General features: G+C 41.8%; 2 protein-coding genes across 3 annotated transcripts in view; one reads left to right on the forward strand and one right to left on the reverse strand.

Moving 5' to 3' along the window:
• NSD3 (nuclear receptor binding SET domain protein 3) overlaps positions 1-4894 on the reverse strand; it is a 139314-nt gene extending 134420 nt beyond the window's left edge. For both annotated transcript variants that reach the window (XM_063448423.1, XM_063448422.1), the window contains exon 1: positions 4509-4894. The gene's annotated coding sequence lies outside the window, so the exon portion shown is untranslated. The remainder of the gene's footprint in view (positions 1-4508) is intronic.
• Positions 4378-25457, forward strand: part of LETM2 (leucine zipper and EF-hand containing transmembrane protein 2) — a 68899-nt gene continuing 47819 nt past the window's right edge. Inside the window, exon 1 of the mRNA XM_063448425.1 lies at positions 4378-4397. The gene's annotated coding sequence lies outside the window, so the exon portion shown is untranslated. The remainder of the gene's footprint in view (positions 4398-25457) is intronic.

Below are 25457 nucleotides of genomic sequence, written 5' to 3' on the forward strand. Positions count from 1 at the left end.
ATAAACAAGCTTATTTGTTTTGTACTCAATAGTCATCTGTTATAAATTCTGTGTAATTATATCTAAACAAGTATACAAATCCTCCCACAGGGCCAATCCAGTGTCTAATTATATTTGTGCATTCCTTTGACAGCAATTACAAAACCCCAGTGGTATGAAGAGTAACATTTTCAAACATGGTACCTTCATGCTGTAAGAATTCTTTCACAGAATATATACCAAAACTAGTTGCAGTTCACAGGTATTTCCCTTGATATTAATTTGGTGTCTTATATAATAAGCCAGGTATTTTTCTGGGTTTCATCTTGTGAAGCTGGAGGAGATTAAACATCACACTATCCCTTCATGACCAAGGCCATTTGATACCTTAAACAGGCACTAAGCAACAAAATTACCACAGTGAGCTGCAGTGGTTCTGATAAGTATATAGTCCATAGTAGTGGTCTAACAGACTTAACTGGCCCTTCCAAATCGATAGTCCAGAACACATCTGCATAACTGTGGCTAGCATTGCCACCGCGTGCAAGATTGTAAGGTTGCAAGGGGTGGGGGTTCTCTATCCTCCTGTGCAATCCAGTTCAACAAAATATCTTCTCAAAAATAAGTTATTTTTTTTTTTTAAAAAACACAGGTCTCAAACGTTACCTGCCATTTCATGCCACAGCATACTCACCCGGGGTGAATTTCTGCTCACAACAGCTATATTTTCACTTGCATTGGCGAGTCAACATTTTGAGCCCCAGTTCTAAATATATATATATATAGTTGAGTACCATTAAATTGGGTGATAGTAACAACCCCTGGATGTCGGGCAAAGGTAACATCCCCAGGACATACTTGGAAACCAGAGTAATCTGAATGTACCTTTCCTGGTTAAATACTTTGTTAATATATATAACAAAATATATATATATATATATATATATATATATATATATATATATATATATATATATATATATATATATATATACGTAAGAACGTATTTCTATTCTATTTAATTTAGCCACTTAATTTAGGCATTTTAAAACCATATATGCCAAACATTCTGGCATTGTTCTTTTGCTTCTTTTCTAAAGCCTAAAGCCGTATTCCTAACACTATAGGGGTCCCTCTGCCATGGCTGAAAACAGTAAAGCATTTTACAGCACTGCAGGAAAACACAGAATTGAAAGAAAATAAAGTAATCACAAGAATGTGCGCTTTTTTAGCTTTACTGTACACTTAACTTGTTTAGCTTCCTAGAGTGTGCCTTTAATGGAAAATTGCTGTAGTTAAGATCTTCTACCAGTTAAAGGGACAATATAGTTTCCAAAACAACTTTAGCTTAATTAAACAGTTTTGGTGTAAAGATCATGACCCTGCAATCTCACTGCTCAATTCTCTGCAATTTAGAAGTTAAAACATTTTGTTTATGCAGTTCTAGGACATGCAGTTCTGAAGCACCAGGAGCTGAAGAGGACTGGCAGAAAGAACATGGCATAAGCCTTGAGGGACAGGTTCCGATAAGTATTACACACACACACACACACACACATCCCCTTCACCCTGCAGCCACCGGACACCCAGCAGAGTATTCAACATTGGAGGTATTTGCAAATTATTCAAAGACCCCAGATGGTGAGAGTGTTGCTTTAAGACCAGTGTGGTCCATTACACAATAAGTTGTCATTTACTTGACTAAAAGCCATCATTGCTGTACTGCCCAAGTCTGTTTACTGTAGCCTTTAAAAAAATATTTATATTAATATGCAACATATGAGAGCACAATACGTGCAAATGTGTGAAAAAATAGAACACTGCAATAATCCCAGCAGAAATGAACTGGTCCTCAAAGGGTCAGTCATATTGCAAAGTGCATGGTTGTTAAAAGTACCCTGAGCCCTTCCTCATATTTTAGATCAGGAATTTCAAGTCCTATGCTAATAATCAGGTCTAAAAATTACCCGCCAAGCATGCATTCAATCAATCGCTTCTAATAGGAATGTATTCAATTCCATCCTTCAATGTAATGTAGGAAAACTGGTTTGGGTTGAAATAAGGACTGATCTCATAAGTGCTGTGTGTGTGGGAGATTAAAATGTAGAGTTAGTTCCCATATAAGCTTTTATCACTGTAGGCAACTCACTTTCCTAAGAGTAGCATTTTGTCACATGAGTTTCACTCTGTTGTTGCTCAGGAAGCTCCTATAATGGCTGTCTGTAAGACGGCCTCTGAAGGCGTGTTTAACCGTGCAATGTTAACATTACAGTTTCTCCAAAACGGCAAAGTTGTATTTACACTGCAGGTTTAAAACTACACGGCTAGTGCACCCAAACCACATCACTGAGATGAACTGGTCTGGGTGAGTTTAGTGGTCCTTTAAAATTATCTGGTAATTTCCAGGGGGTGGGGGATGTGGGGGCTGAGCAGGATGCTTAAATTAATAGAGCATCATCCTACATAGACTTATTTAATTTGGCACAGCCACTTAGGTATTGGTGTTCCGTTTTTATTAAAAGCTCATACCAAAAACAGACTGAGCTTCTTCCATCATATCCAGCTGTTTCCCACTAGTCAGCAGTCACAACAGGTAATGGGAATCTATATTATCATGACCTATGCATACCTTATGACTTGAGCACCATATTCCATAAGCACAAATCTATTCATTTCTGTACACAGTCTCACTCACAAGAGCACACACATTTTGAGGCTGCTGACAGGTGAAGCCACCAAAAGATGGAGATTAGGCAAGTATTACTCACCATCCACTACCCCCGGACAACACCACAGGTGACATGTCACCTTTGGGGTATTTGCAGATAAAATGCTAAATTCTTGCAAGTGTCAGTACAGCTTTGATTTTTCTTATATTTCTCAATTGTTGCTAGTTTTTGTGGGCCTGTTACTTTGCGGCTCAAATTCCTTTTTTAATGGCCTGGTCCCATAATATTAAAGGACGAGTTTGGCCACATAACAATTTACTCAAAATGAAGTTGTTATAATGCCAGGAGGTCCCTGATCGTTCAGCTTTAGCGGTTAGACCTTTCACAAACGGTTTACCCCAAACATCTGTGCTCCAACACCGGAATGCTGTGCTGTCTGGTCCTTCCACTTTGTGAAATCCTAGATAAAGAAAGGTTCTGACAGAATAGGGCAGGGGTGCCACTGGAATAAAAGGGAATCATGACATGTCACACATGTCATGTGTCCTTAAGGGGTTAAAGAGGTCAGCTGATACTGTAAGCCAATCAGTAACTCCCTATTCACAAAAAGAGGTGAGTACCTTATTTTATGAATGAATAGTTTCTGATTGACTTAGAGCTTCAGCTGATCATTCTAAACCAATCAGCGTCCTCCATGCCTGAACTTTATGTTATCTAGGATTGCAGAAAGGGGGTCAGAGCGATCTGGCAGTGGAGCACAGACTTTAGAGTTAAATCATCAGGGAAAGGTTTAACCCCTAAAAGAGAGCCCACACCAGGGACGTGCTGGCAACATAACTTAATTTTGAAGAAGTCGTTATGGTATCCAAACTGGTCCTTTAGAGAGGCAATCTATGCATCATAACCATAACACATGACTTATAGTGAAAACATTCTCTGGTGCCATTACCCCACTTGTGATTTTTTTTTTTTTTTTAGTATGACCCCTAGCCTACCACTCTCACAATGTTGAAGTCTACTCCCTCCAAGGTTTGTGCTTACATTATCCAAGTGGTAGGTGAGGGGCAGTAATTTATATCCTGGGGGAGAGCCTTTTTTATCAAACAGCTTAAAAATGGTCTGACCAAAGTTAATGTGATGGGGATGGCATAATGAGCTGTAGTAATTATTGTGCTTTTAGATTCATATAAATGTATCAGCAGTCCACAGCCACAAACCGCACAGTAATATGCAGCATGAACACATCATAGAGGCACATCTTCATGATTCCCTGGGCAAGGACTCTCCAGCCAGACTGCAGACTGAGTACAAGGCAAGACATTTTCCTCCATAACATAGTTAAGTTACATCTGCTGCACTGGTTAATTGTTTGTATGAATCACTGAGCTCCACAACAATTAAACCTACATTAATGCACAGTTTCAATGAGCACAGACAAAACTTTCAAAAAGTACAGTTATATACCCGCAGCCCTGAACAATAATGATCTGAGTTTTACTCTGCACTGAATTTACATTTTACAAAAATAAAGTTAAATCTAACTGTAAACAATTTGCACAACTAAATAAATGGTTTGTTAAAGGCCATATGGAAAATTAAATTAGTCTCCCCTTTACAACAACACTTCCTAAAACAAGGGTCCCTCTTCTTTTCCCAACATCAGTAGATTAGAACCATCCCTTTAGAGTGCAAGCTCTCTGTGATAGTTTGTCATCTGTCACCAGCTAATCCCACCCACTGTGTCACCAGGTGAGTAGTAATGATGACACCAGAGCCAGCCAGCTAGGTAGACAGACAGACACTGGCCCAGATATTACATTATACCATGTACTATATACCATGTACTCCCACACACATCACCTTCAGTATGTTCCATTCTAGATCAGGGTGTCTCGGACTCAGCCACAGGAACCCGAGGGCAACAGCAAAGGGGCGCCAAAAAAATCGGGTGTGTGACGTAATATCCGGGGGTAACCCCCCTAGTGACAGAATCCAGTATTTTGTCTTTTTTTAGGGTAATCTTAAAATGGCGGCCGACGTGTAAGGTGCTGTATGGTCCGGGTGTCCGCTCGGGCCCTGTGCGGAGCGGGCTGCCTGTTGTCGGGCGGCGGTGCGCTGCGAGGGCCAGGCGGGCCGTCCCGGGTGTTGTGGGCGATCGGCGGGTGTGTTTATGGTCCCAGGCCGCAGTGTGGGTCCGGCCGTGGCGCCGTATTGGAGTTTCCTTTCCAGTAATGTCCCCCCCACCCCAGGATAGGGACACCCCCTCCCTCCCCCCTTTCACGGAACACCTTTTCCGGGTGTGACTGGGTCACCGCCACCCGTTTCCTCCTCGCACAAAGCCGCCCGCGCGGCCCGGCAGCGCCAAAAAAAAAATAAAAAAAATGAATCCTCAATATCGTATTGGTTGTAAGGCCCCCCTGAGGCACGGTGGAAGTTGTAGTTCTCCTCGTCTTGTTAGGATTAGCATAACCAATAAAGTTAGATGAAGAAGCAGAAAAAAAAATTGTATGAAATTAACTGTGTGAGTCTTGGAAGAGTGACACCTAACGGCTGGCGGAGTTTACTACACTCGCCAATAACAGGCTGTTTATCTGAATAAAGGGAAACATTCTTACAGGGTTATTCACTAAAGTCCATACCACCCAAGTGTCCATATCTAAAAGGGACAATCCCGATTGTGGTCCGAACACCCTCTGTTTCTCTTTAACAATCCTAATGCCCCCTTTTCTAGGAGCTTCATATGGTTGGTGTGTCTGATGTGTATAATACTCACAGTACGTATCTTTAAACTACAATACATTTGTTTAGAAATCGGTCTGTGTCGATCAGATACAGTTTTCTTGTTCTGAATTACATTTTAGTTCCATAAATTTTTAGGTCATGCTACAACCATGGCCCCTAAAATTAAAATCTCCCTATTTTTCATTTTGAAATGTTTAGCGTTATGGAATGGTTTAAAATAAATACATACAAACATTTTTGAAATTGAAGCACTATCTTTTTCCAGTTCAGTTATTTCCCTCATTAAAAGGACAACCATCACCTCAAAAACTTTTAAAGCAACTACTTTGTCTCTGTATTTCTCCTCCGCCTGACTTTTAGACTCAAAGCAAAGTCTATGCGTCAATCCCGACAGCAGTCATCACTAACAGCTGCAGGGAATTTACCACATGACAGGAGGCTTCATATATTGCATTAACTTTCTTTACTTAATCCATAGCAGCAAAGAACATATAATAAAAAAACACTCAGATAAGTACAAGGTATAATAAGCACCTCCCACTGAGGGATTTCCTCTTTCTTTGCTGCTCATCACAAGTCTGGTGGTATACAGCATTCGGCACAGTGTTCGCTTTAATCGCCCAGATTTGCGCGTTCATGTTTTTTATTCACACGTCGACCGCTTTTCTAACGCGTCCACGTGGTTAATTTTTGACTCAGCCCTTCATCTTTCTGAGGTAGATGAAAGGAGTACCATTAAATTGGGTAATAGTAACAACCCCTGGATGTTGGGCATACGTAACATCCCCAATAGGTAGTTGGAGACCAGAGTAATCTGAATGTACCTTTGCCCTTTCCTGGTTAAATACGTTATTACTTCTGCAGTCGCAGTCTTGCTTGTTCAGCAGTTTGCTGAAACCGTTCGCCCATTTCTTAGGCGTTTTTTTTTTTTCTTTGTTTCTTATGGTTTTGCCATTCAATAGTTTGCTGTACCGTTCGCGAGTTTCTCGAGCGTTGGGTTCTTTTTGTTCCCGCACTTTTTTTTTCGGGAGCGTTTTTTTGGCGTAAGGTCCCAGGTGGCCATTTTGTTCAGAGTTTTTCTCTGCTACTTGCTAGACACTGATTTCAACTCTCTCCTGCAGTTTCAGGGATTCCAGGTTATTATTTAGTTTTCATTACATTATTTCTGCCTCACCATCTACCAACTGCCTCCTGGGACCTTGTTAAGGTTGGGGTGTGGGATGGCCAGTCAGTTTTTAATACCCAGTAGTCCAGCCTGGGGTGAGCCCCCATAATTTAGTGCTGCCGAATGGCAATTGTCTACGCAACCTCTGATTTTTTTTTCTGGGTGAACCCTAGTGTGTCACTTACTCTGCATCTCTATAATTGTTGCTTGGAAAGTACCCTTGTGTGTCCCCACTACCGTTCCTTGAGCCTCTTTTGCCTCATTGATGTGCCAATCTGCTTTTCTAATTCTGTTATATATTTGGGTGAACCCTATATTTTTGCCATACCAATTGAGCGTGAAATGGAAGATTCACAAATTCCCACTGACTTATAAGCCCTTATTAACGTGACTGTGGCAGCCTCAGTTGAGAAGGCTTTGGCCAAGGCTCTTCTCATGGGCCCAGGAAAATACCAAATAAACGACCAAACACCAGGAGGTGTCAGAGGAATCAGATTCCTCCTCCAGGGAACAATCCCGCCTGGCTAAGCGCCACTGGAAGGGCGAGGGATCTAAGGCGGGCCCTTTCAAGAGAAAGGCCCCTCTTAAACATGGGAAACGTTCACGTCCATAACCCCTGCCAGTGTGTGATCTTTCCTCTGCCTTCTCTCTCCATTCTGAACCAATGGCAAGCAGAAGTCTCCAAATCAGAAGACAAGTTGTGGGAAAACAAGGGAGACATTTCTGGGTGAGCCCCAGACATTGGAGGGTACTTACAATACAGTCATCATCGAACAACCCAAAGGTGAGATATTCCTCAATTCAACTAGTCAATGCATGTTTGTCCACAGAAATATTCGCCACCCCTGCTCAGGGGATTTGTCACCTTCATAAGATCTTATGAGGTTCATGCATTTCTGGCTGAGGAAGTTGTTAGACAAGGAAGTGTGGAAACTGCTACGTTCCGAATGTCACTCACTACTGGATAAAGTGGCATTTACGTCAGAGTTTGACCAGCTTATGCTGGCATTTATGGTCAGAGGGGAAAGAGACACATGGAAAGTGGTTGAACGGTCATTCAGAAGAGTGCAAGACAAGTTCTTGGATGGGCCACTGGCTCGTGTGATGACACTGGCGGATGATGACTACGCTCAAGTGGAATCTTTTACGGCGGACACTGCACGCTAATGGGCACACAATATCTGCGATTAGGCCCAATGCTGCTTTTGTTTTCTGGGCATCAAAAATGTGGCTAAACTGGCAGATCTTGGGGCCAAAGAACAGGGCCGCTAGCTGATTCTGGTTGTAAGGCCCCTGCATTTCACACACACAATCCTTCTATCCAGAATTGGGAGGTAGACAACCATTCCACTATTCAAGGGGCTCGGACAGAGGATGAGCTAGAGCATGTTTCACCACAGGTCAGGGCCGTCTTTAATATTGATTGGACCCTGGGCAAGAATTTACTTGGGCCCCCTGGATCCCGTCTTCCCACACCCTAGCATGCAATCACGCCCTCCACCACAACACACACACACACATACAAAAAAAAAAAAACACACAACTCGTAGAGTAGTAAACTTTAATAATGTAAACATAAAGAACTGGTTCACAAATAAGTCCTTAGCTTGACCTACTTGCCACCTGTAGCTTCTTTTAACCTCGGTCTTATAGTATATTTTTATTAACAGTTATATGTTGTTGGAAGAACAAGCATAATAACAATATCTTTCAGTAACAGTGCAAATCAACATTATTATGTTTAAATTGTAAAATAAATAACCATGTTGGCTAGTAATATCACAAAAAAATTAATAAATAAAATACAACAATTAACAATGCAATGCAATTAAATAAACAATATTAAACCTTATTGTATAATCCAAGTGCACATTTCCCATTCCAATATGGAGAATAGGGAATACCAGTACCAGTGTTAAATGGTCAACCTTATTATAATTCCTGTTAGGCACCAACTGCCGAAGTAGCAGACTATTATAAAAGAATACGTAGTTTAACAACCATTAATGTAAAGTGCAGAGAACCATTAACGTAAAGTGCAGAGAACTTTTACATAAAATAGTAAATAAATATTTTAGTGCAATTTAAACAATGAGTCTACCTGCTTTCTGAGCAGCAAAGGTCTTTGTAATGTTTGAAAAATCAAGACCGCAAAGTATATCAGATTCAGCAGACATTATAGTTTGGTGAGACGGCTCTGGCTCATGGTTGTGCGTTGTAAGTTTTTTATCAATTTCATTTTTGAAAAAGATCGTTCACCTGAACTGTTAGAGATCATTAAAGTAAGGTAGATTTTTAAAGCAATTTCCGTGTTCGGAAAAGTATCTCTTACATCCTTGTCATTAATTGTACTGTACATGAATTGCTCTATGCTGCAATCGTCTGGTTTTTCATCCAGGAAAAGAGAAATGAATGACTGAAATTTAATTAGTTCATCACCAAATGTTGTGCCCAGATCATGCTTGTAGAAAGCAGACAACTTTTCTGCTGCAATGTTAATGGATTCAGAGTCCATCGCTGGAAAGTTTATAAAGAAACCAAATAAATCACGCACTTCACTGTAGGCTCCTAGGCGATGTTCCAGACACATTAAAAGTTTGTCAACACATGGGAGAAAGGCCTTAGCATAAAAGGTCTCCTTTGGCGTTAATTGAGCTTCTTCACTGTGTCCATAGTCAAGTGGCTGCTGACGGACATTCCGACGTTTAAGACGGCGGTGTTCTACAATATACTCCTCAGTATCTGTTAGATGCTTGCCAGCTTCTTCAAATGCATCAAATTTAGTACGCTGTTCATTAATAAAATCTTTTAACGATTTCAAAACACCAACAGCAGCATTTAGGTTCAGCTGAACAGACTGCAGAGTCCAGAATTCTGCAAAAATTCCTGTCTCGAGTTTGCTTATCTGATCAAATAGTCACGTTGCGGTATTACGGCACTCAGATTATTCTTCAATGTCAGTTGCAAATTCAAACAAAATGTCCATTATATTGTCATAGCCATAGACCAATGCTTGACAAGCATCTGCACGACATGACCAGCGTGTGTCACTTAGTTTTTTTGGCATGGACACAGAGAGGCCTTTCTCATCAAGCTGGTCTTTAAGCTTCTTGTAGCGCCGAGTTGAACCACTAAAGAATTTATAAAGAAATAACAAATAAACCGTGCTATGTAGGCGCTCAGAATATAATATAGTGAAGAACCTGATTCCACTAAGCAGCTCACAAACGTGAAGGTACCTCCAAACCTTAACACAATAACATGCAAAAAAGTGGGGTAATGAAAGTGGGGCAGAAAGGTCACAGCAAACAAGACCCAGTGGAGCGCTAATCTAAAGAACTTGACTCACCCTTATAATAAGGGGTATGGAATATGAGAAAATCTAGAGGGAAAAAAATATAATGGAAACAATAGTGTAGTATATCTGGACTTGGTATTCTTAGAGAGCAGAGCTGTAGATATAACAAACTCACATGGTTCAGAGCCTGAGAGGGATAGGCTCAGATCATAAACGCAGAGGTATTTTAAAGCAAATACCAAGCTTCTTCAATAACTGTACGGTAATCCTCAAAGAAAGGGAGAGAAAAGAGACAATGGACCAGAGTCCTAGTGTATTATCCTTAGCCCAATATGGCAGAAAAACAAGTGCAAGTGCTTGCTCACCTTGGAGAGAGCCAATCCAAACTGGGCTCTCAGTATAATAGGTAATGTGCCTTTAAGAGGGCACTACTCTTCTTTGTTTGCAGGAGAATAGATGCAGGACGTAGGCTCATATAAACAATATAAAACTAATTTATTGTAAAACACTTACATAAAATACAAAGTAAAAGTCCCATAAAATAATGGTGAAGAGGAGGGGCGGGGCCTGACAGCCAACATGGCCGGACGTGTTTCCTGAGAGCTCCTGCATCAACGGGTGACTAACGGCGACTACTGCAAAACCTACCCAGGATAGCGGTACAAAAAGCCGCACGAAAGGAGCAGAACTGCACAAGGAGCATACTGATACCAGTCATGTCCCACGGCAAACACTGGGCACACGGACCGGCCACGCGGCCTACAAACGAGCGGAGATTGTGGCCTGGGGGAGGCGGCCGACCCCCTGGCACGACTCCCGACAACCGAGCGATGACTACAGCCCTGCTACCCCCCCCTTCTGGACCGGCGGGGGATATCCCGGTCCTCGCTGGGGACGACTACCCCCAAAAAGCGGACTAACCAAGCAAATATGATTGCACCCCACAGAGTCAATGGAAGCGCAAGCAAAATGGCGGCAAGGGCGCGCCCGACGCCACGAGGCACCCTCATTCAGCCACCCAAGCACACCCATGAGTTTTATGCCCGGCTATGCCACAGCCTATGGACAAAACTCCACCACAAGGGCCAGTCCCTCTACCTAGCCATGAAAGCAGCAGCGGCATGGATTCGGCCATCCACACGGCGGCGCCTGTGCAGCAACGCAACACGGGCCTCTGGGCCGACCTCCAGCCAGAAACGGAGCCGGGAGACAAAGCGGCGGGAAACGAAGAAAAAGCCATCCAACCCTGTTACACAGTCTCGCACGCACCACAGCGGGACCACCAAGTCCACTTACCACTCTGCAGTGACCGTAACCGTTCACCGGCGAGAAGCGCCCCCACAGATGGAGATCCGAGCGCTCCAGACTCAAGCCTGCAACAGACATCTGCGAACAGCCTCCCCGAAACGAAGGGAGAACGGAGCCCTACAGCAACAACTATCCCACCGTTGTCCTCAGGGCAACCGCCAGTCCCCCATCGCAGACAGACCGGAACGGGTCACGCAGAGACTAAATGCAGGAATCGGCTGAGTACAGATAAGGGGCCATCAAGCTGCAACTACCTGAGCATGGGACACAGAGATTAGCGGCTGCTAACTCTATATTACGAGACTCTTGTAAGCCAGCTGGATGTAGCACTTAAAATAGTTATTATACTCATATGTTTTATCCGTAGCCCATAGACTGCATGATGACTCTAATTATGCGTAGAAAAGTACAGCTTTCAGCGAGTGCTATACTCTCAGATGCCTTGTTATTTTTACTTGCATTTTTTCTTAACTTTACTTAAGCTAACGCACTCTTACTAATATACCACCTAACAGTTAGGATCCAGCTATGTCTAATCCTTTAGGCAATCAGATCTGATAAGATACACTTTTTTTCTTTTTAAAAAGAAAATGTGCGCTTATCCATATAGCCCCATGTACAATCAGCACATGTGCTTAGCCTACTTATGCCATGGGAAGACCTAATAGATTGTGGTCTGCTAGGCGGACACAGTAAATGTTGACAGGATCATAACTTTTACTTTAAAAATGGTAACCTAGCCTATGCCGCGCTTACCTAACTTACCTATACATAGCGACTAATCTCAGCCTACGCTACACAAACTAAATACCCACCGAGCTTCAGTTTACCTATCAGAGGTGTATATTGCACCAGCATAATTTAGACCACTTCAAGCTAAGTGACTGTTCCTACCTTATGTTTACTCTGACACAGCCAACCTGTCAAGCATCACTCAATTTATTTTATTTCTTACTACTATGCTACGAGCGGCTTACAACTTGTACCCTGGTATATGTCTCCTGTTAACAGTCCAACTAAACAATCATAACCCAATCTAATACAAGAGATAACTGCTAAGAATCAAACTATTTTAATCACTCTAAGAGTTTAATTGTTCTATAACATTGTCAGACTTACTTTTATGTACCTCTAGTTTACTGAATTGACAATTTGCATGTCTTAACTGTTTTCTTGTTTATATACTGCCTTAAAACGAATAAGCTTGTGGCTTTAAAAAAAAAAACTATACGATAACTGTGATATGTTTAGACTTACAAACGCTGTTGTGGCGTGGTAAGCCATCTTGTACCTTTCATGCACGCAAAAATAAAGAATTAAAAAAAAAAAAATGGTGAAGAGATGAGTCCTCGTCCGAGACGCGTTTCGCCTTATAGAAAGGCTTTTTCAATCGGTATCCTGCTTGTATAATCCCGCCGGTTTAAATAGCCAGAAAATGCTTTTCTATTGGTTCTTGTTGTCTTCCGGATCACCAAATAAGGAGGGGGGTGTTCCCATCATCTGTTGTAAATGTTCATGATTCCGGAAGTGACGTATCGCACTTGCCGCAACGTCACTTCCGTTTTGATCGTAGCCACCATTTTTATTATTGGCCAACATGCAATCTTCGAGCATACTCTCATAGCGTTTATGTGCTCGGTATTGCATATGAAATATGAACATAGAAGAGAAGAGAAGGGGGGGTCAGTTTAATATCATGACTTCATAGATATTAAAATCCAAAATAAATATAAACAAGGAGATGTCACTTCATTGTAACGAGCAACATTGCATGTTATCTATGTAAAGCAGCTTGCCCTATTCACCTTGTGTATAGGGTACATGAATACATAAAGGAGTCTTCAATAGCATTACTACTTTAAAGAAACACACATCCAATTAATGATTAACAAAATATAAAGATAAATTCAGGCTTGTATCATCCGTGTGAATCAACTTGCCCTGTCAACCATATGTATGGGGTACATGAGTACACAGATTAATCTTTAATGGAGTTATTACCTTAAAGAGGTACATGGCCGATTAATTATTGTCAAAATACAAAGATAGATTCAATTACAAGCATCTTGGTTCATCATAGTGCAGACTATATGGGAAGGCAGAGAGGAAAGGCTGAAATTTTTTTTTTTTTTTTTATAAAAAAATGACAAAGTTCGAAATCATAATTAAGACATCTAGGATGTAGAGTATCTAATTCAAAAATCAATTTCATCTCAGCCTTACCCATTTTCCTCACCAAATCGTCACCTCTCCAGTCTGTAACAACTTTCTGAATGCCCATAAATTGCATACCTTTTGGATCACTATTATGTGTGTTTTTAAAATGAAGTGACACGTTATGTTTTGCAAATCCATTTTTCACATTTCTGACGTGTTCCTGTATCCTCACCTGAGGGCGTGTGGTCCGCCCAATATACAAGAGGCCACATGGGCATGTAGATTGCTTTTTTAGTATGACAGGTAATGATATCCTTTATTTTATAGCTCTTATTAGGATTATTGGGATCTAGAAATTCCCTAATTGTTCTTTTATGGTTGCTGGTATTTTTACAGGCCCCACAAAACCCACATCCATAAAAACCTTTGGACTCATTAAAGGGGTTTGTAGCTTTAGCTCTAGTCGAATTGTTGTTGGAAAGGCTGTTTTTAAAGTTAGATACTCCCCTATAGATAATTTTAGGTTGTTCCGGTAGAAGAATGTTTAATATCTCGTCATTTTTAAGAATAGGCCAATGTTTATAAATTGCCTTTTTGACTTGTTTGCTCTGAATATTGAAGTCACAGATAAAAGCCAATTCATTATCTACAGAAGTAGTTGGTTTCACCTTGTATTCTAAAAGAGTTTCTCTCTCTCTAAGACTTATCTCATCATAAGCATTATTGAGTAGCTGTTTATTATAACCCTTATCTGAGAAATCTGTCATAATTTTTTGAGCTTGTTTGTGAAACATGGCAATATCAGTGCAGTTGCGTCTTATTCTGAGCAGTTGCGCCTTTGGTGCGTTAAGAAGCCAGGGTGAGTAATGGCAACTATTGCCTTCGATGTAACTGTTTACATCGACCTTTTTGAAAAAGGTGCTGGTCTTGATAGTATTATTTTCAATAAAAATGTTGAGATCAAGGATTTCGACAGAGTTTTTACTGCTGTTTCTGGTAAGTTTAATACCCCAGTCATTATTTTCAATATGTGAGAAAAAGACGTCAAGGGACTCACTGCTGCCCTTCCAAACAAAAAAGATATCGTCTATATAGCGATGGTAGGACACCAGGCTTGCACCCCATCTATTGTCGCCAAAAATAAAGATATGTTCCCAGTATGACATGAACAAATTGGCGTAGCTGGGTGCAAACCTGGTGCCCATCGCTGTACCGCAGATTTGTAAATAGAATGTTTCATTAAGCCAAAAGTAGTTCTTGTGGAGGATCCAATCTATTCCCTCCAAAATGAAGTCAATCTGAGACTGTGGGAAGAGTTCGGATCTCTCAAGAAAAAATGTGGTCGCTTCACATCCTTTATTGTGTTGTATTGTGTTGTGTCCTTATTTGGTGATCCGGAAGACAACAAGAACCAATAGGAAAGCATTTTCTGGCTATTTAAACCGGCGGGATTATACAAGCAGGATACCGATTGAAAAAGCCTTTCTATAAGGCGAAACGCGTCTCGGACGAGGACTCTTCTCTTCACCATTATTTTATGGGACTTTTACTTTGTATTTTATGTAAGTGTTTTACAATAAATTAGTTTTATATTGTTTATATGAGCCTACGTCCTACATCTATTCTCCTGCAAACAAAGAAGAGTAGTGCCCTCTTAAAGGCACATTACCTATTATACTGAGAGCCCAGTTTGGATTGGCTCTCTCCAAGGTGAGCAAGCACTTGCACTTGTTTTTCTGCCATATTGGGCTAAGGATAATACACTAGGACTCTGGTCCATTGTCTCTTTTCTCTCCCTTTCTTTGAGGATTACCGTACAGTTATTGAAGAAGCTTGGTATTTGCTTTAAAATACCTCTGCGTTTATGATCTGAGCCTATCCCTCTCAGGCTCTGAACCATGTGAGTTTGTTATATCTACAGCTCTGCTCTCTAAGAATACCAAGTCCAGATATACTACACTATTGTTTCCATTATATTTTTTTCCCTCTAGATTTTCTCATATTCCATACCCCTTATTATAAGGGTGAGTCAAGTTCTTTAGATTAGCGCTCCACTGGGTCTTGTTTGCTGTGACCTTTCTGCCCCACTTTCATTACCCCACTTTTTTAGAATTTATAAAGAGCTTGTACAAAATTAAAAAATCTTACAGCCTCATTACACGAATTTGCAGCATCCTTTCCGACAAGATTTAATGAGTGTCCAAAACAAGGTATATTCTTAGCATATTTATTCATGTTAAGAATTCTTGCTTGCATACCCTTGTAGTGGCCAGACATGTTGCTTGCATTGTCGTAACTTTGTCCCCGGCATTCTTGTATGGTAAGTCCAACGCTATTAAGAAATGCTAGGAGCGCATCTGCCATTTCTTCTCCTTTATGCCCTGTTGAGGGTAAAAAAGTAACAAAACGCTCCACAGGTCGATTTTCTTCTAAGTATCGAAAAATCACGGTGAGTTGGTCAGTATGAGAAGAATCCTCCGCTGAATCCACAGAAACAGAGTAGTATTTTGCCATTTTAATACGGTTGATGACAACTTCTAAGATCTTATCCCCAGTAATTTATATGAGTTCCTCACAGACATTTGCTGATAAATAACTTGTACATCCTTTGCCTTTGTTTGGATGTGTTGTGCTAGGAAAGCATCATACTCTGACAGTAATTCCAAAATACAGAGACAGTTGCCATTATGTGGGGATCCAATAGTCTGATCATCACCTCTAAAAGCCAATCCTCTCTCAGCAAGAAAAACGATGACACTAAGCAAACGTTTTACTAGGTTTTGCCCATAGGTGGTCAGCTCTTCAATTTGCTGTTGCATTTTATAGTCAATCCGACCTTCCAGTTTTGAAAATTTGGCTTATCAATCACAGCGCGTATATGATGTTGAGACTGTTCATGGGATGAAATTCGTTCACTGGCATGTTTCCAGTCGCTGAAGCCATCACTGGAAAATGCATTTGTTGATGAACTAAATAATTTGCAGTCAAAACAGTATATTCGGCCTCTGTTATTTGAGTAACAAAGCCACTTCCTTTCAACTTTGTCCCCATTGGGACAGTTACGAAGAAACATATCTGCTGTACAGCAACGTCCATCTTTAAATGATTTTGGAAATCCTTCATTGCGCAGTTTTTCCAGAGGTTTCCTTACTGATGAATTTCCATTTTTGGACCAATACTCCCGCATCTCAAGAGTAGATGAGTTGGGCCACAAACCAATGTCAGTTAGGAAACCTGACTTTTCCATGGATTTTGGCAGTATATCAACTGCTTCAGCAGTTGCGTCTTGTATTTCAACAGTATGGAAGCTAGGTTTCTCAACTTCCATGGGAACTGGAGTGGTTTCTAGTGACATGGGCTGATCAGAGGAATCCACTGTGTTGACTTCAGAGCCATATTCTGATACACTTTGAGTAGGAATCTTTTCCTGAGAACATGTACTAGCATGTTCTTTAGAAGATCCACACGCAGAAGGCTGTGCAGAAGATCCACTTGTAGGTAAAAGAAAACCAGTTATTTTTGGAATTCTACATATTTTTCCTCCAACTCCAACTCCTGCTTCTTCTTCCGCTTCTGAGCACCACTCAGAGGTTTGGACATGTTGAGGGCAGTCAGGCTCCTGAATAAATAAACGTGATTGACACTTCCATAAATAAAAGTCAATAGAGTGAAAATGCATATATTTTAATAGGATTTTTGCATATTTAAAATGTTGATGTTACAGCCAAGCATGCTGTTTAACTTACTACAGATGCAAAGTTCCCACAGCCGCTAGAGGCGCTTCCACGCTTCTCACTGTGAAAATCACAGTGAGAAGACGCTAAAGTCCATAGGAAAGCATTGAGAAATGCTTTCCTATGGACTGAACGTGCGCGCGGCTCTTGCAGCGCATGTGCATTCAGCGCTGACGTCGGAAGAGGGAGGAGAGTTCCCCAGCACCGAGGGAGCCCGGCGCTGGAGAAAGGTAAGAGTTTAACCGCTTCCTCCCCTTCAGCCCGGCGAGAGTGGAACCCTGAGGGTGGGGGGGACCTAAAGACTCTATAGTGCTAGGAAAATGAGTTTGTTTTCCTAGCACTATAGTGTTCCTTTAATATAACTTACAGTAATGTGAAGTGTATCAGTGTATCGCATGGCTCCACAGCAATACAACTCACAGTAATGTGCGATGTGCAAGTACATCACAGATCACCTCAGAATAAAATGCATAGAAAAGTGCAGTGTGTGAGTATCACAAGCTCTACAGCAATATAACTCACAGGAACGTACAATTTGTGAGTGTATTACAGATCACCTCTTTAATACAATGCACATGAATGTCACATGTCACATATATGCACATGTATATCATACCCAACCCACTGCTTTCCCATAGAGAAGCATTGGGAGGCTATTGCGCATGCATGGCCTCATAGAGATGCTTTGAATCAATGCATTTCTATGAGGAGTGTTTAGCGCGAATGCCAGTGTTGCACGTTGTGCAACATTGGATTAGGAAGCACCTCTAGTGGCTGTCTGATGAGTGGCCACTAGAGGTATTCCTCGGCAGTAATGTAAATACTGCCTTTTTTCTGAAAAGGCAGTGTTTACATTAAAAAGCCTGCAGAGACATGCTATAGACACCAGAACTACTACGTTTAGCTGCTGTGGTTCTGGTGACTATAGTGTCCCTTGAAAATAGAGGGGGGGGAAATGATCAGCACAAAAGTATTAAATAAAATGGCTGTATCATTATTATAAAAATTAAAAAAGCACAACTTCTGACACAAATATATAGTATTTAACAGATTACTTTATTTTTAACAATGTGATAGTACTGTACTACTAACCCCCTCCATCCACCCCTCCCTCCCCCTTCTCCAAACACCCCTCCCCCTCCCCTCACCACCCCTCTAACCATCCTTCCCCCTCCCCTCTAGCCACCCTTACTCCCATAAAACAATATATATTACTGTAACTACTGTAAATACTTACAGTTCTGAAGACTCCAGCAGGCTCAGGATCAGTTGGGCAGCTGAGCTCAAGGCTGGAGTGGGTGCCGCTCTGCCGTTCAGGAACACGCCGCTCTGCCGTTTAGGATGTTGCCGCTCTGCAGTTGAGGATGGTGCCGCTCTGCAGTTTGGGAAGGAGGCGGAGTCACGGCAATGCTCACCCTAGCGTTGCCGTGACTCCGCCTCCGCGTGACGTCACAGTGCGCGGCGCGGCATACGCAAAGGGCAGGGGAGGTCGGGAGGAAGAGCAACAAGTAGGCCCTTCACTATGCAGCAATGCCGCTCGCTCGCATAGTGAAGGTGAAGGATTAGATCGGGACACAAATTTGTGGGCAGTGGCCAGCGGGGCTCAAGAGGCAGCTGCCTTGGGCCCCCAGGAGCAACTGGGCCTGGGGAAGCTGCCCCTTTTGCCCCGCGTTAAAGACAGCCCTGCCACAGGTAAGCCAACTTTATGTACGAGATATGTCACCTGTACTAACCAAGGCACCCACTGCAGTCCACCTTCCCCTTTTTTTCCCCCCAGAGTTAGGTAGAACTGTCCGGATGCATGGGTTTTACAAACCGTACCCGGCTACCAGATTGAATTCTAATATACCAATACCAATTCCACATCAAGCACCCCCTGCCCGTCCATTGCACTTTGCGACAGCAGAGCTACGGCTCAGAGTAAGAATTACACTACCTACGGGTGAAAGGAGCTATCTAACAAGCCATGGGGAAAGGAGATTTTTTTTATCAGCATATTCCTTGTGCGGAAAAAGACGGTACTTCTGTCCAGTCATCAATTTACAGGACCTGAACACACACACATGGTTTATCTACATTTCAAGATGGAAGGCATCCATCTATTATGAGATCTAGACCTCAAGGACACCTACCTCTCGATTCCGGTGCACATAGACAGTTGTCCCTTCCTGCGTTTTCTATGGAACGGAGCTCCATGACAATTCACTTGGCTTCCGTTTGGCCTCAGATCAGCACCATGGTGCTTTATGAAAATTTTAAAACTAGTAGTGGTCCACCTCCAAAAAAAATGATTTAAAAATCCTATGCATAATTTACTTGGACGACATTCTGCTCTTTTGTCAGATCCACGCGCGACTTCTTTCACACACACAACATACACGGTGGACTTACCGGAAGCCCTGGGATTCATGGTCAATCGGGAAAAGTCGGCACGGATTCCCTTTCAATGTATCCAGTTCCTGGGATGCGATATAGACTCGCAGTCCTGTACTCTGCGACTACCATCAACAAAAGTTCCGGTCATACGCAAGGAGATTCGCAAGATGGGACATGACCCCCTCAGACTCCTTGCATGGATCGTGGGATTACTTTCATCCTCGAATTCAAGCGATATTCCCAGGTCCACTATATTATCGGGCCATGCAACGTCTAAAGGCTCATTATCTCCAGAAGAACCCTACTTACGATCAACCAGTCCGGGTGGCAGAGGAAGTTCTCCAGGAACTCGCATGGTGGCTCGAATGCATGCAGGCTTGGAACGGTCGAGCCATTTTCGGCACTCGCCTGGATTTTGTCCTGGAATTGGATGCCAGCCAATTTGGCTGGCGAGCCACTGATGGGACATCCACAGGAGGTGTATGGACGGCTTGGGAACTTTCCCTGCATATCAATTGTCTAGAACTACTGGTGGTAACTTTTGCAACTAGCGGGCCTATTACAACTGGATATCTTCGCATCCCGCACCAACAATCAACTACCGGTCTTTTACAGCTAGTTAACAGACCTGGAGAGTGCAGCAGTGGATGTGTTTCTACAGACGTGGCCACGCCGAGGTGCCTACGCCTTCCCTCCATTTGCGAGAATCCTACATCACATTTGCCTACAGAAGGTGAACGTGTGCCTTCTGATCCAGTGGTGGCTGAGCCAACCTTGGTGCTGGATCTCCTCACTCTCTCTTGCGAGCAGCCTCTTTTCCTGCCAGATGACCCCCTGTTACTCAGGGATCCATGGGGGAACCCCCATCCTATGATACAAGACGGATGCCTCTCTTTGTTGGCCTGGAGTCTTTCAGGGGTGCCTGGAGTATCGAGGAATTATCGCCAACAGCTAGAGACCTCCTTTGGGACTCCTGCTACCTCTCAGCATGGCACTCCTGGAACAATTGGTGCGTGAGATGGAATCTCGATTCATTTACAGCCCCTGTTTCCTCTATATTAAACTTTCATATATATTTCATATTGCTCTATTAATGTGGTTCGTTCATCCATCTCAGCTGCCCACGTTCTGGTCCAAGGAAAACACGTGGGCCAAGATCCATTAATCTGCCGATTACTCCTGGGTATTGGACGACCATTGGTACCTAAGTACACGACCCTATGGGATGGTGGCACAGTCTTTCGCTTCTTGAAAGATTGGCCTTCTAACAACGGACTGTCACGGTGTCAAATTATGACTAAAACGACTTCTTTGTCTTGCTTCATTACAGCAGGTCTAAGACGTACGCTCTTTCGACGTGGATGCCTTCTCCTTTTCTCCTGAAAGGTGTCACTTTCTGCATTTCCCGCTGTACTAAGTCAAACTTGTTCTACAGGATGCTACATGGACATTCTTTCAGGTACCGTTTATGCTTTATTTATCGTTGATTATTATGAGACTTTTGATTTCGCTTTGGCAAGAGGAAGTACCTCGGTAGGAGGGGCTTATTATACCCTGTACTTATCTCTGATTGTTTTTTTATTTCTATGTTCTTTGCTGCTATGGAGTAAGTAAAGAAAGTTAATGCAAAATATTTGCCTCCTGTCATTACTAAAATTAAGATTATTAGTACACTAAAGCTAGCATAATCTTTGACTATGGAGAATCCCACGGTCTAATGTAACCCTCCATAGACCTCAATGCTATACTTTCACATACACAAGAGTACAGCAGTGACGTTGGCTACTGGCGTTGAAGCGCCAGGGGGTGAAGAGAAGCAGACTGTCATCTATTCATCCGCACATAAAAATATGGTTAATGGCATTTATTTTCGTGACAGGAAAAGTTGTGCCGAGCAACATTACCGTCCTGACAGGAAAAGTTGTGCCGAGCAGCAATCATGCACATGGAAACCTGGTAATTACTTTTGGGGTCAAAGGCCGGTCATGGCCAATCAAATCCACAGGAGGGTTTGTGCTGAGCAGCAATCATGTACATGGAAACCTGGTAATTGCCTTTGGGGTCAAAGGCCGGTTACAGCCAATCGAAACCACAGGAGGGGTATTGAAACTCAATTCTCCTCTTGCTCATTGCCCTGTCGTGGTTTCATGCCTATGGTTATCCGAGAGTGCGTTCCTGATCTTGATTTTCTGGTATTTGACTTCCCTGAAATCTGGTATCCTTGTCTTTTGGCATCTCCTCATCTTTGTGTCTGATTCTGTGTCCCTTACCTTGGCAAGTATTTTGACTATTCTTGGAGATGTTAAGTCCGGTCATTCTAAGGTCCTCTTATACGTTATCCTTAGTCCTAGGTGTGACACACTGTGTGCTGGATCAACTTGTAATCCTGACACAGACTGAATAAGATGGTGGTGCCTGCGAAGGACAGATTCAGGTGAGTAAACCTCACCTTGCATGCATTCCCCCTGGCCACGGTCACAGTCAGGGGTCTTTGCAATTTTGGCAATTATACTTCCAGAAGAAAGAAAAAATCCTCATCCCTACCTTTAGTATATTCCAGGATTCTTGTAAGGTGTTGGCGGGTCAATGGTGTTGCTTCTAGTTTGTCCACCTATACTGCTCCTGGGATTGCATTTAGTGAGTTTTTGACTTCCATGCATGCCCATATTTTACGTAATATGGAAGAAATAATTCTAATAAGGTAGCGCCTGTGCGAGTAGGCTATATCAAATAAATCAATGTATAAAATAAATATATAAAATAACTTAAAAGAGTCCAGGTAACTTGACACTAGCCCAAATGAGGTAGTTCAAAGTAGTAGAGGAGGGTCTTTGTGGAACAGCAAACTGGTTTTGATGGTGGTGGTGGTATCACAGAATAGAACTTGAAATCTAATAGGACATGTGGAGAATAAACAGAAAAGAAAACACCAATGGTATGGTATGTATATACACTAAATGCAGAGGGTATATAGATAAAATATTATTCACAATCTCCAGAACTACAATCCAGCTCTGGTTTTGAAAGCGTGAAGTGGAACAATCCCCACTCAAGGATATATGTAATTCTTTGAGCTTTTTTCTCGAGTAGCAGCAAAGTGATCAAACCCAGAAAATAAAAGGGGGTAGAATATAGTGCTCACTGCATCTTTAAATGTGTGAGTAAAATATATTAAATGTACTTACAATTTGCTGAGCAGACTCACTGCTCGGTTTACAGCGTATAGGTAGTATAATCCCCACCTAGGGATTCTTGGTGCTTGGAAACAATAAAACAAAAAAAAGGGATGTCAGGTAGAAAGTAATAATAAAAGCTAAAAAAGGAAAAAGGAATATGGCAAATTATATATATATATATATATATATATAGCCACAAAATTCCTTTATTAAGCAGAAATATTTAAAAAAAGGTTTCTAAACGCGTTTCGCCTACAGAGGCTTCTTTATGTAGAAACTGATATGCAATAAAGTTTTTATGCTTTCAAAACCAGAGCTGGATTGTAGTTCTGGAGATTGTGAGTAATATTTTATCTATATACCCTCTGCATTTAGTGTATATACATATTAATATTGTAAAGCGCTACGGAATCTGTTGGCGCTATATAAATTGCAATAATAATAATAATATCATACCATTTGAGTTTTCTGTTTATTCTCCACATGTCCTATTGGATTTTAAGTTCTATTCCCACTTCTCAGTACATGCCACTGGACCACCAGGGAATCCCATATCCCCCTTCCCTGGCCAGGTAACAAGCAGGGAGGGGGGACAAAAAAAAAAAGTAAAAAAATTAAATATTTAAATAATAAAAATAATAAATAAAAATAACATCCCCCACCCAGTTTACACACACTACACAAACACACTCTGCAGAGGGGGGATTTAACTATACATAGGACAATTACAAGAAAACTTACAGGAACAATAGGTTCAAGAGTACCCTGCTCAAACAAGCTTACAGTCTATAGGAGGTGGGGTATAAAACACATTATGACAGGAAATATCAATCAAATAAGGTGAGAGTAGAGCGCTGCCCTTTAGGAGAGAGCAAGAGACAGGTATGTAAGGTAGAGGTTACACTGGGAGGCCATAAGCTTTCCTAAAGAGATGGGTTTAAAGGCACTTCTTAAATGATTGAAGACTAGGGGAGAGTCTGATGTGGGTAGGCAGGCTTTTCCATAGGAAGGGAGCCGCCAGCGAGAAGTCCTGCAAGTGAGGTGCAAGCAGTGGACAGGAAAAGGTCACGGGCAGAGCGGAGGGACAGAGAAGGGGCATACCTGTGGATCTGTGAAGAGATATAAGAGGGGCTAGAATTGTTCAGTGTTTTATATGTATGGGTTAGCACTTTGAATTGACTCCTATAGGATACAGAAGGCCAATGTAAGGACTGACAGAGGGGTGAGGTGTAAGAGGACTGACTAGAGAGGAAAATCAGTCTGGCGACGCCATTCATTACAGATTGTAGCGGGACAATGCAGCTTTTGGGAAGACCAATCAGGAGAGGGTTACAATAATCCATGCGGGAAATTACTAGAGCATGGAAAAGCTCCTTGGTATCATCATTTGTAAGAAAGGGGCGGATGTGGGCTATGTTTTTGGTAACAACAGCAGACACCTCTGTTTCAAGACATGCTTGTTTTTCACATTGATGGGGCAAAGCTTTTGTGTTTTTTGACACTGGTCTATATGTTAAAACATAATTAAACATTGACAAGAAAAGGGACTAATGTGCTTGTTTTGCTCTTTAGTGTTTTACTTCTCCAATGTGTTTTTACGGTCTGTCACTATGGTTATGGGATTAGAGGACCTTTCCAAGCCATTCATTTAATGCCAGAATTATTGCAAGTAATTCTCCTTCTCCTATGTCATATGTCTTTTCTGTGTCTGACTTTTTAGGTTAAAAACCACATGGATGTGTAACATGTTCATCCTCACCTTGCAGTATCTGCGCTCAGCGGCTATGCGTCAGTGTGCCTGACTCCTGCAACATGTTGATGGATGCCGGCCGCTGCGGATCCACACCAAATTATAGCCCCACGTCCGACCACGTTGATGACGATGTCGCCGTGTGTATGATGTCACGCGTGAGACGCGCACGCATTTTCTTGGGTCAAAGGCCGATTACGGCTAATCAAAGTAAAGGGAAACATATTTAAACTCCTTTCTTACCTTTCCTCATTGTACTGTCGTGGTTTCCCTAGTGGTTGTCCGAGAGTGTGTTTCTGAGTGTTTATTTCTGGTTATCGACTTTGGCTTCGTTTGACTTCCCTGTATTCTGCTATCCCTGACTTTTGGTTTTCTCTCATCGTTGTGTCTCATTATGTGTCTCCGACCTCGGCAAGTATTCTGACTATTCTCTGGTACGTTGAGTCCGGCCATTCTAAGTCCCGGTAAGACGTTACCTGTTAGTCCTAGGTGTGATACAATTCTATGTGCTGGATCAACTTGTAATCCTGACATTATGTAAGAATTTAACAAAAATACGCCCCCCGTGGGAAAGTATAGAGAGAAGGGTGGTGGAACACAAAATAAAATACAGAGGATACAACCTGAAAGTCAGGATGGAATATAGGAATAAAAAGATAGATCTTAAGAACTTTAAAAATTGGCTTAAATTAAGACATTGATTTAGCAGGACTTATTTAATCTGATTTATCTTTTCACCGCCTCTCAGTCTTGGTATTTTTGGGTTGCTCCTTATCCTTCACCCATGTTATCCTTACATTGTCATTGAGTGTTCATATTGCATTCGATGTATATATTTGGGTAAATAAGATGCTGATGAAATTATAGATAAACACAGCATAATATTTTTTCCATTTCATTCTGTATAGGTTCCTTATATGTATACTTGGATCGTTTTAATATATATTTTAGTATATATTTTTTTCTGTTGTTTTTTTTATTCTATTTTTGAATATAATATTGTTTATTCACTATGGGACCTTTGGAATATATTTATATAGATGTGTTTGTCTATGGTACCAGAAAGCATCATTTGCTCATATATTATGTAAGAACCTGAGCTC

Source organism: Pelobates fuscus, chromosome 3 (assembly GCF_036172605.1).
Source record: "Pelobates fuscus isolate aPelFus1 chromosome 3, aPelFus1.pri, whole genome shotgun sequence".
Classification (NCBI taxonomy): domain Eukaryota; kingdom Metazoa; phylum Chordata; class Amphibia; order Anura; family Pelobatidae; genus Pelobates; species Pelobates fuscus.